At 48.1% G+C, this 12,487-nt stretch overlaps 1 pseudogene; it reads right to left on the bottom strand.

The window, feature by feature from the left end:
- Positions 1 to 710: 710 nt before the first annotated feature.
- Positions 711 to 12,487, bottom strand: part of LOC112070883 (alpha-(1,6)-fucosyltransferase-like) — a 162,354-nt pseudogene continuing 150,577 nt past the window's right edge.

Raw genomic sequence — 12,487 nt, forward strand, 5'->3', positions numbered from 1 at the left:
TCTATCACAGTCTCCCTGTGTGAGAACTACAAGTGTCCTTTAGCCGCTGAGTTAACATGGGAGAATAGGCAGACAGACCCTCTGTGCTTTGGCAGAGGAGCGGGAGGCTAGTTCTCCTGTGGTTGGTTGTAAATGTGTGTGTGTGTGTGTGTGTGTGAATGTGTGTGTGTTTTTGTGTGAGTGTCTGAGTGACGTTGTAAGTGTGTGTGAGTGTGTGTCCTTCTTCTATGAAGCCTGTGGGGGTTTCCCCGGCCCAGCGGTTAATGCGACTGCAGACGGTGGAGGCTGCAGGCTGGAGATGGGGGTTTAGTTGATGGGTGGCTAAGCTGAGCAGCCCTGAGTACTGATTACCCGCTCCAATTGTTGGGCAATTACTGTCGCATTTACAATTACCCAATAATTCAACAGGCAGGCGGAGGGAGGTAGTAGAGAGGGTAGGAGGGAGACATGGAAGGAAGGAGGAAGAGCGCCGGGGCCACTGCTGTATTACAGGGCCGATGAACTACATAAACGTGTGACTGATGTCGCAACTGCTCTCTGCTCTCTCTGACCTCTAGGCTGAAGCCAACACAGAGGAAGACAGAAAACCTGGGAGAGTGGAGTGGTAAGGGAAGGTGTGTATGTGCATGTTTCTGTGTGTGTCGGCAGACAGTCTGTGGAAGGGTTTATAGATGTGTGTGAGAGAGAGCATGCGTGCATGTGTCTCTGACCTCTGCTGGTGTCCCAGGTCTTGTATCAGGGTGTCAGCCTGTCTGGGCCTTTCCCCAGCCTCCACATGGCCCAGCTTCTTCACCTCGCTGTGGACAAAGTACCAGAGCTCCCTCACACCGTTCTCCACCCTCCGCCTCAGCTCCTCCTGGGTGGGGCCCGGACCTGAGTGGTGGTGGAGGGAGGAGGAGGAGGGGTGAAATAAAGAACGATGGGCAGAAAGGTAACTGTTATTGAACACATGGGAGTTTTAGGAGAAGACTGGATCGTCTGTCAATACTAATCTCTCCCTCTCAACCTCCCTCTCTCCCAATGTGATGCTTTGACTCCATTCATGTACATTTGATCATAAGAGTTGTAATGCATCTGTTTTGTTCACACAGAGACACACACACACACACAGAGACACACAGAGACACACACACACAGACAAACACACAGAGACAAACACAACAGAACACACACACACACACACACACAACCACCACACAACACACACACACACACACACACACACACACACACACCACACCACACAACACACACACACCACACACACACACAGAGACACACACACACAGAGACAAAACACACACACACAGAGACACACACACACACAACACACACACACACACACACACACAACACACAGAACACACAGACACACACACACACACACACCACACACACAGAGAAAAACACACACACAGAGACACACACACACACACACAGACAAACACACAGAGACATATACACACAGAGACACACACACACACAGACACACACACACACACACACACACACACACCAACACACACACCACACACACACAGAACACACACACACAGAGAAAACACAACACACAGAGACACACACACACACACACACACACACACACAACACACACACACACAGAATACACACACACACCACACACACACACCACACACACACACACACACACACACACACCACACACACACACAAGACACAGAGACACACACACACAGAGAAAAAACACCACACACAGAGACACACACACCACACACACACACACAAACACACACAGAGACACACATGTTTTCCCTGTCAGATGAGTTTAGCTGCTAACAAAGACCAGGCTAATCATAATCCTAGGCTATCTGACCCAACTCCTTACTCTCCGGGACTCTCCCCCAGCTTCCACCTCCTCTCCCCCCATACATCCTCCCTGGCCTCCCGGATCCCCCTGGCCTGCTCACCATCTCCGTCGATCTCTGGAAGCTGTGTATCTTCTGCTTGGCTCTGGTCAGCTGGTCCTCCAGGGAGCGTAGTCTCCCCACAGCCAGGCCCTCCCCTCTTCTACCTGGCCCTCAGGTATCCTAACACAAGAGACAGGGGGGATAGAAAGGGCAATGGTATCAGACTGGGATGTATGTGTTTTTTTTTCTACATCATTGTTAGCTGTGTTAGTATATGAGTCAGAGCTCTTTACTGTTGTGTGTGTGTGTGTGTGTGTGTGTGTGTGTGTGTGTGTGTGTGTGTGTGTGTGTGTGTATTTCTGTGTGTCTGTCTTGATTAAATGTGAGCAGGCATCAAAGAGCACTCCGTTCAATAGGACAGTATTTTGGTGAGCAAATTTGCAGCTGAATATCTTACAAAGCCTAATTGCTAATTAGAGTCTAAATGATGTTTGGGCGTCCTTTTGGTCCATTTAAAATGCACATTTTGTTTTTTTCACAAATTAGTATTTGTAAAGTATAATGAAGTCTACAAAGCTGTATTTTTGCCTTGTTTCGTTGTTTATACAGTGTGCTATAGTGAACAGTAACATCTCTCTTCATTCCATTTTTATTTCCTCAACATCTGAAATGTTGACCTGTTCATTATAACACAGGTGTGCAAGAACACACACAGTCTTGTACAACTAACCTTGCGGGGACACACAATTCAGTCCCATTCAAAATCCTATTTCCCATAACCCTTAACCCTAAACCTATCCCTATCCCGTACCTTAATCCTTACCTTAACCCTAACCTTAACCCTTAACCAATGATGGACTGGCCATCTGGAAGTCCCGGTGGGCCGCTTGACAATTGGGGCCGATGTAACGCAAAATATAAATAACCCCAGCCCCCGCTAAAATAAAAATAACCAAGTGCTGTGTGTCTGACTGGCCCAGGTGAGTGTGCTGTCGGCCCACTGCTACTGCCGTTGGGTATTACATCTGTCAGCCTCTCTCTCCCAGCCAATTACTTTTGGTCCAGTCCATTCTAACTTTACCTGGGCCCTGCCCCTTTCCCATCTCTGTTAAGTGGTGACATATGGATAAATAGTGCAGTGGAGCAAGATGGACAAACAAAAAGAGTAAAAATGTAAAGATGGTGCTGAAAAGCGGAGAGAGAAGTTGAAGTCCCTTGAGGCTGATGCAGCCAAATGTTTTAAAATAACTAATTATTAATTTGCTGCCGTTACCAGTCAATCATCTCAGCCTAGTGAGCCTGAAGGCACTGGCAGCAGAGAGGAGAGAGAGCAGCCTAGTGAGCCTGAAGGCACTGGCAGCAGAGAGGAGAGAGAGCAGCCCATTGAGCCTGGAGGCACTGGCAGCAGAGAGGAGAGAGAGCAGCCTAGTGAGCCTGGAGGCACTGACAGCAGAGAGGAGAGAGAGCAGCCCATTGAGCCTGGAGGCACGACAGCAGAGAGAGAGAGACCACCATTGAGCCTGAGCACTGACACAAGAGAGAGAGAGAGCAGCCTATGAGCCGGAGCACTGACAGCAAGAGTAGCGAGAGAGAGCACCCATTGAGCCTGGAGGCACTGACAGCAGAGAGGAGAAGAGCACCCCATGAGCCTGGAAGGCACGAGCAAAGAAGAGAGGAGCGGGCCCATTGAGCCTGGAGGCACTGCAGCAGAGAGAAGAGACAAGCCCATTGAGCCTGGAGGCACTGGCAGCAGAGAGAGAGAGAGAGCAGCCCATGACTGAAGGCACTGGCAGCAGAGAGGAAAGAGAGCCCATTGAGCCTGGAAGCACTGGCAGCAGAAGAGAGAGAAAGCAGCCCAGAGCCTGGAGGCACTGGCACAGAGAGGAGAGAGAGAGCAGCCCATTGAGACCTGGAGGCACTGGCAGCAGAGAGGAGAGAGAGCAGCCCATTGAGCCTGAAGGCACTGGCAGCAGAGAGGAGAAGAGACACCATGAGCCTGGAGGCACTGGCAGCAGAGAGGAGAAGAGCAGCCATTGAGCCTGGAGCACATGGCAGCAGAGAGAGAGAGAGCAGCCCATTGAGCCTGGAGGCAACTGCAGCAGAGAGAGAGAGCAGCCCATTGAGCCTGAAGGCACTGGCAGCAGAGAGAGAGAGGAGCAGCCCATGAGCCTGGAGGCACTGCAGCAGAGAGAGAGAGCAGCCCATTGAGCCTGGAGGCACTGGCAGCAGAGAGGAGAGAGAGCAGCCCATTGAGCCTGAGCACTGGCAGCAGAGAGGAGAGAGGCAGCCCATTGAGCCTGGAGCACTGCACAGAGAGGAGAGAGAGCAGCCCATGAGCCTGGAGGCACTGGCAGCAGAGAGGAGAGAGAGCACCCATTGAGCCTGGAGGCACTGGCAGCAGAGAGAGAGAGAGAGCAGCCCATTGAGCCTGGAGCACTGGCAGCAGAGAGGAGGAGAGAGCAGCCCATGACCTGGAGCACTGGCAGCAGAGAGAAAGAGAGAGCACCCATTGAGCCTGGAGGCACTGGCAGCAGAAGAGGAGAGAGAGCAGCCCATTGAGCCTGGAGGCACTGGCAGCAGAGAGGAGAGAAGCAGCCCCCATTGAGCCTGGAGCCACTGGCAGCAGAGAGGAAGAGAGAGCAGCCCATTGAGCCTGGAGGCACTGGCAGCAGAGAGGAGAGAGAGCAGCCCATTGAGCCTGAAGGCACTGGCACCAGAGAGAGGAGAGAGAGCAGCCCATGAGCCTGGAGGCACTGGCAGCAGAGAGAGAGAGAGCAGCCCATTGAGCCTGGAGGCACTGGCAGCAAGAGAGAGAGAGCAGCCCATTGAGCCTGAGGACTGGCAGCAGAGAGGAAGAAAGCAGCCCATTGAGCTGAGGCACTGACAGCAGAGAGGAGAGAGGAGCAGCCCATGAGCCTGAGGCACTGGCAGCAGAGAGGAGAGAGAGCAGCCCATTGAGCCTGGAGGCACTGGCAGCAGAGAGAGAGAAGAGCAGCCCATTGAGCCTGGAGGCACTGGCAGCAAGAGAGAGAGAGAGCAGCCCATTGAGCCTGGAGGCACTGGCAGCAGAGAGGAGAGAGAGCAGCCCATATGAGCCTGAGGCACTGGCAAGCAAAGAGAGAGAGAGCAGCCCATTGAGCCTGGACACTGGCAGCAGAGAGGAGAGAGAGCAGCCCATTGAGCCTGGAGGCACTGGCAGCAGAGAGGAGAGAGAGCAGCCCATTGAGCCTGGAGGCACTGGCAGCAGAGAGAGAAAGAGCAGCCCATTGAGCCTGAGGCACTGGCAGCAGAGAGGAGAGAGAGCAGCCCATTGAGCCTGGAGCACTCGCAGCAGAGAGGAGAGAGAGCAGCCCATTGAGCCTGGAGGCACTGGCAGCAGAAGAGAGAGAGAGCGCCCATTGAGCCTGAGGCACTGGCAGCAGAGAGAGAGAGAGCAGCCCATTGAGCCTGGAGCACTGGCAGCAGAGAGGAGAGAGAGCAGCCCATGAGCCTGGAGCACTGGCAGAGCAGAAGAGGAAGAAGCAGCCCATGGAGCCTGGAGGCACTGACAGCAAGAGGAGAGAGAGCAGCCCATTGAGCCTGGAGCACTGCCAAGCAGAGCAGGAGAGAGAGCAGCCATTGAGCCTGAGGCACTGGCAGCAGAGAGAGAAGAGAGCCCATTGAGCCTGAGGCACTGCAGCAGAGAGAGAGAGAGCAGCCCATTGAGCCTGGAGGCACTGCAAGCAAGGAGAGAGAGCAGCGCCCATTGACTGGAGGCACTGGCAGCAGAGAGGAAGAGAGCAGCCCATTGAGCCTGGAGCACTGGCAGCAGAGAGGAGAGAGACAAGCCCATTGAGCCTGGAGGCACTGGCAGCAGAGAGAGAGAGAGCAGCCCATTGACCTGGAGCACTGGCAGCAGCAGAGAGAGAGAAGCAGCCCATTGAGCCTGGAGGCACTGCAGCAGAGAGAGAGAGAGCAGCCCATTGAGCCTGAGGCACTGGCAGCAGAGAGGAGAGAGAGCAGCCATTGAGCCTGGAGGCACTGGCAGCAAGAGAAGGAGAAGAGCACCCATTGAGCCTGGAGCACTGGCAGCAGAGAGGAGAGAGAGCAGCCCATTGAGCCTGGAGGCACTGGCAGCAGAGAGGAGAGAGAGCAGCCCATTGAGCCTGGAGGCACTGGCAGCAGAGAGGAGAGAGAGCAGCCATTGAGCCTGAGCACTGAGCAGAGAGGAGAGAGAGCAGCCATTGAGCCTGAGCACTGCAGCAGAGAGGAGAGAGAGCAGCCCATTGAGCCTGAGCACTGGCAGCAGAGAGAGAGAGAGCAGCCCATTGAGCCTGGAGCACTGGCAGCAGAGAAGGAGAGAGCAGCCCATTGAGCCTGGAGGCACTGGCAGCAGAGAGAAGAGAGCAGCCCATTGACCTGGAGGCACTGGCAGCAGAGGAGAGTAGAGAGCAACCCAGAGCCACGATACCATCAACTGTTAGTCAAGGTTTTGCAGCTGAAGCGGTAAGACCGAAAGACACTAGGAATAAGATAAGCAATTTGGGTTTGGCTAGCTGTCTATGAGCTACAGTGGAAGTCCATAGTACTTGGAAGTATGCTGGGGTCATTGTCCACTTGGAAGAACCCATTTGCGACCAAGCTGTAACTTCCTACTGATTCTGAGATGTGGAAGGAAAAAGCCACTGCCCAAACCACCATAAAAGCCCAGACAGACTTTGCAACTGCACATGGGGACAAAGATCGTACTTTTTGTAAAAATGTCCTCTGGTCTGATAAACAAAGATAGAATGTTTGGGCAATAATGACCATCGTTACGCTTGGAGGAGAACGGGGGAGGCTTGCAAGCCGAAGAAACACCATCCCAACCGTGAAGCACGGGATGGCAGCATCATTGTTGAGGTGCTTTGCAGCCAAGGGACTGTTGCACTTCACAAAATAGAGGCGTCATGAGTAGGAAAATTAGTGGATATATTGAAGCCAGCATCTCAAACATCAGTCAGGAAGTTAAAGCTGTGTCGCATAATGGTCTCCCAATGCGACAATGACCCCAAGCAGTACTTCCAAAATGTTGTCAAAAATGCGCTTAAGGACAACAAAGTCAAGGTATTGGAGTGGCCATCACAAAGCCCTGACCTCAATCCTATAAAAAATGTGTGGGCAGAACTGAAAAAGCGTGTGCGAGCAAGGAGGCATACAAACCTGATTGAGTTACACCAGCTCTGGCAGGAAGAATGGGCCAAAATTCACCCAAATTATTGTGGGAAGCTTGTGGAAGGCTAACCGAAACGTTTGACCCAAGTTACACAATTTAAAGGCAATGCTACCAAATACTAATTGAGAGTATTTAAACTTCTGACCCACTGGGAATGTGATGAAAGAAATAAAAGCTGAAATAAATAATTCTCTCTACAATTATTCTGACATTTCACATTCTTAAAACAAAGTGGTGATTCTAACTGACCTAAGACATGGCATTTTTACTAGAATTAAATGTCAGGAATTGTGAAACACTGAATTTAAATGTTTTTGGCTAAGGTGTATGTAAATTTTCGACTTCAACTGTAGATACTTTTGTACCTGTTTCCTCCAGCATCTTCACAAGGTCCTTTGCTGTTTTTCTGGGATTGATTTGCACTTTTCGCACCAAAGTATGTTCATCTCTAGGAGACAGAACGCATCTCCTTCCTGAGCGGTATGATGGCTGCGTGGTCCCATGGTGTTTATACTAGCGTACTATTGTTTGTACAGCTGAACATGGTACCTTCAGGCATTTGGAAATGCCTGACACAGACGTCTTGCTCCAACTGGAGAGACACGCTGGTGGGCTGAAGACAGTGCCTTAAAGAAGGTCTTTGGAGCTTTTGGAAATCCAGATGAGGGTCTGTATGTTGATGTCCTTCTCACTCTTTCAACCATACAAGATTAGAAAAACATCAACACTACTGCACGGGTCAAGGCACAAAGATACATTGAGGGGTTGCTGAAGTATGAAACAATACTTACAGGTCAGATATTACTCAAAATATTTCAGGTCACCTCACCAGTCTCAAAATATCTTCAAACAAGTGAAATGGACATTCTGTCTGCGCATCGTATGGTTGTGTCTACAGAGGAGCAGCTGAAAGGAATGGCTAGAGATTTTGAAAAATTCAAGGCATCTTCAGACACATTTGTTCAGTGGGCCAACAGGAAGTTGCAGGAACGGGATGAGGAAACAGAGCTGGAGTTAGAGACCACTCTGCCAATGAAAAGGGCTCAAAAGAAGTAAACCATGCCTGGAGAGATGGCACTAGATGAGACCTTTACTGGGGCAGAGAGTGCATACATGATTGGTGTCCATAATCATATTCTGGATACAGTTATAGTTACCATCCATCGGCGATTTCTGAGTAATGGCACTTTGTATGGCTCTTCTGGACCCTAAAAACTTTAGTCAGTTAACATCCAGTGCCAATGGCCTTACACAGAGCCCTTCAAGAACTAAGCAAATGTTTGATCAAATTTGACAGCAGAGCAACGGTGGCCAATTTACAGAGTGAGCTCACGAGTCTGACAGAACAGGTTAAAACAATCGGGATTTGAAGAATACACAACCAGGACTATGGAGGATCATGGACCTGAAGGAAATGAAGACGAGGTAGAGATGGTGAACAAGAGCTGTTTATCTTGCGAGGACTGTCCACTGTGTTGCTACCGTATTCTTAGTCAGTACAACCTATTTACTGACTCATACCACATCCTGGGCCTTGCTTACAAGTTCATACTTACCCTGTCAGTAACTCAGGTACAGTAGCTTGCGAGCGGAGCTTCCCTACTCTGAAATTCATCAAGAGTAAGCTCAGGAGCACTATCTCAACAACACCTGGAGGCTTTTATGCTCATGGCTACTGAGCGAGATGCTTTAATGGCCCTGGACCGTGACCTGGTTATAGATGGCATTGCTGAGAGAAGTGAGCTGCTGCATAAATTGCTAATTTAAGGTGGTAGAAAACATGTTTATTTTAATTTCATTCTATGACTTGCCTATACGCCAGTATTTTCACCAACACATTTCTTCCTGTATTATTTATTTTACTGGTCAGATGGATCCAGAGATCCTTGCCACCTTGATGCCAGTGACATTGTGCCAATATGTGCTCCTTCTAGCCAGCCTCCTCCTAAGAGCAACACATTCCCCTTGTTCTATTTTACATCTATTTTACTAAAGTTATTGTTATAAATATTGTTCAGTAATCTTGTTTACATAAAGTGTGGCATGAGTTGTGTGGGTGATGATGTATCGCTGGGGAAGGTTAAAATGTCCAGGGCCATTTTTAATTCCCAGTCTGTTCCTGCCCTTAACCCTAATCTTAACTCTTAACATTAACTATTAACCCTAATCCTAACTCCTAAACCTAACCTTAACCCTAACCCCTAACCTTATCACTTAACCCTAATCCCTAAATTTAAAATGGCCTTGGTAATTTTCCTTGTTTTACAATCTTTGTGGGGACTTTTAGGTATTTCCGGTACCCACGAGGATAGTCTCACACACACACACACACACACACACACACACAGCACACACACCCACACAACACACACCACACACAACACACACACACACACACACCACACACACACACACACACCCACACACACACCACAAAACACACACACAGATGCACGTTATCTAATACATTCATATTTATAAGAAAATATAAATAGCTTCTAAGTACATGCGCATGCATCAAAGACATCCATGAAGCGAGACAAAGGCTAATGAGTCATCAAGGCATGCAAACTCAATTTGCTCCTGAGTGGGAACATCAGACGCTGTCAGGCAGAAATAGGAGACATTTGAAGTAACATGACCCTAAACCTTATCTTCATTATAATACACACACATGTACCCACATGTACACACACACACACACTCATGCACCTTATTATGCACTCACACACATACACACAGACACACACACATACACGCACACCGCACACACGCGCACACACAGACACACACAATGTTTTACAGCTTCCACTCCCTAGACCCTCTCCTCTCGTTGGGAACTAAGCTAAGAAACACGACTGATGAATAACAGAGTGATGAATAACAGACTGATGAAGACGACTGATGATGAACAGACGGATGAATACAGACCGTGAATACAGAGACGATGAAGTACAGAAGGATGAATGACAGATGGATGAATAACAGACTGATGAATGACAGCCTGATGAATGACAGACTGATGAATAACAGACTGATGAGTAACAGACTGATGAATAACAGAAGGATGAATGACAGACTGATGAATGACAGACTGATGAATGACAGACTGATGAATAACAGACCGATGAATAACAGACTGATGAATAACAGAAGGATGAATAACAGAAGGATGAATGACAGACTGATGAATAACAGAAGGATGAATGACAGATGGATGAATAACAGACTGATAAATGACAGACTGATGAATAACAGACTGATGAACAACAGACTGATGAATAACAGACCGATGAATAACAGACGGATGAATAACAGACGGATGAATAACAGATGGATGAATAACAGAATGATGAATGACAGACGGATGAATAACAGACAGATGAATGACAGACGGATGAATAACAGAAGGATGAATGACAGACCGATGAATAACAGAAGGATGAATGACAGGCAGATGAATAACAGAAGGATGAATGACAGACGGATGAATAACAGACGGATGAATAACAGACTGATGAATGACAGACTGATGAATGACAGACTGATGAATGACAGACTGATGAAAAACAGACTGATGAAAAACAGACTGATGAATGACAGACTGATGAATGACAGAAGGATGAATAACAGAAGGATGAATAACAGACTGATGAATAACAGACTGATGCATGACAGACTGATGAATGATAGACTGATGAATAACAGTGAATAAGGGACAAGGTTAACCTTTAGAAAATCCCCTGTGATATTACTGGGAGGAAGACCCATCAGCGGTCAGTTCAGTCAGAAGTGTGTAACGTTACAGAAAGTTCCATTAGAAACATCCAAACCTATTCATAAAATGGATAACATTCTGAAAGTTTTACCACACTGAACACACCCCCAGTTCTAGCTGTGCTGTGACAAGACAATGAAAGGAAACTCCCAGAGGCAGAAGGGCCTTCATTTATTCATCATATCCCATGAGAGAACTGGAGGCTTGCTCAGGTTGATGCAACATGCAGAATGTTCAGATAGACATTCACGTAGGCTTTGATAGAATATGAATATTTTTATTTTATTTGATCTCTTATTGTTAAACAAAATACAAAACAAGACAATAAGGACAGTGACAAGACAACAATAACAAACTGAGGAGGATGTACATGACGATACAAGACAAAACACACGCAATACAACACATTTGGCCAAGACAATTATCAGCGATGCAATGCTGTGGACTGAAGAGTTTGTCAGGATCAACATAAATATTAAAGGAACATAGCCCAGGTAAAAAGTTAGCGGAAACCCTGGGCGCCGAAGACGTGCATGTCGGTTAAGGCATCCCCCCGCACCTCTCTGATTCAGAGGGGTTGGGATAAATGCAGAAGACACATTTCAGTTGTACAACTGACCCTTTCCCTTACCCTTTTCTCAGTCTTCTTAAATCCTCACCGTGGGATAGAGAAGTATATTTCAGCTGGACAAAGACACCAGAATGGCTTTCCATGAGGGGTTGATGCTTCCTGAATGGTCCAGTCACAGTCCTGACTTAATATTGCTGTCCATCAGTGTTTCCCAACCAAATTAAAAAAATACGTATTGACAAAAACAATGGATATACGTTGTCCTACGAGTTGGTCAAAGTTGATCGAATCTTATTCAAAAATGTTTCACAGTTGTATGAAGATACAACTGGGGTGTGAAGATACATGCAATCAAGACATCTTCAAAAAATGTCTCTATATTTTCTTTCACTTTGGAAATGTGAAGTAGGTTGTATACATTGGTAGGAAACTGCATACATATTCCTGAGAAAAATATTTCCCAAACTTTTTCTGTTTTTTTGAAGACATACTACTGGGATTCTGCAGATGAAAGTGGGGGCTACAAAAACGCAATTACTGTTACATCAAGGGGGAGCATTTATGGAAAAGAGGCCTGGGGCCATGTGTGTGGAGTGGGTATATGTGTGTGAGAGAGAGGGAGAGAGATACAGAGAGCATGTGAAAGAGAATGTCTCTCTGACTATCCCCTAGTGTTAGGATGAATGACAGATGGATAGTGTAGGGTTAAAATCCCAGCTGGTACTTGATAACCTATTACTTCAAACCTATTCCTCTGTTAGATATTCCACTAACCACCGCAGACATTTCAGATTCCCTAATTGACTAGGCAAGGAGTCGGCGCTAATCCACAGCCAGACTCTCCAGCTCATCTCTCCAGGCCAGGCCAGGCAGAATGACCTGTCGTGCCCACAGGCAGCTCTCACAATGGGGCTAGTGTTGGTGTCAGGCCCCCTGCCTTCCCTGAGACAACCAGGTCGATGGGAGTTCAGTCTGGAGGCGTTAACAGCGGTAGCAGGCAGTGTCTGTTCAGTGGAATCATGCTGGGCTAATGATAGTACCCAGTAAATGAGCCC

This window comes from Salvelinus sp. IW2-2015, unplaced genomic scaffold (assembly GCF_002910315.2).
Source record: "Salvelinus sp. IW2-2015 unplaced genomic scaffold, ASM291031v2 Un_scaffold1448, whole genome shotgun sequence".
NCBI classification, from domain to species: Eukaryota; Metazoa; Chordata; class Actinopteri; order Salmoniformes; family Salmonidae; genus Salvelinus; species Salvelinus sp. IW2-2015.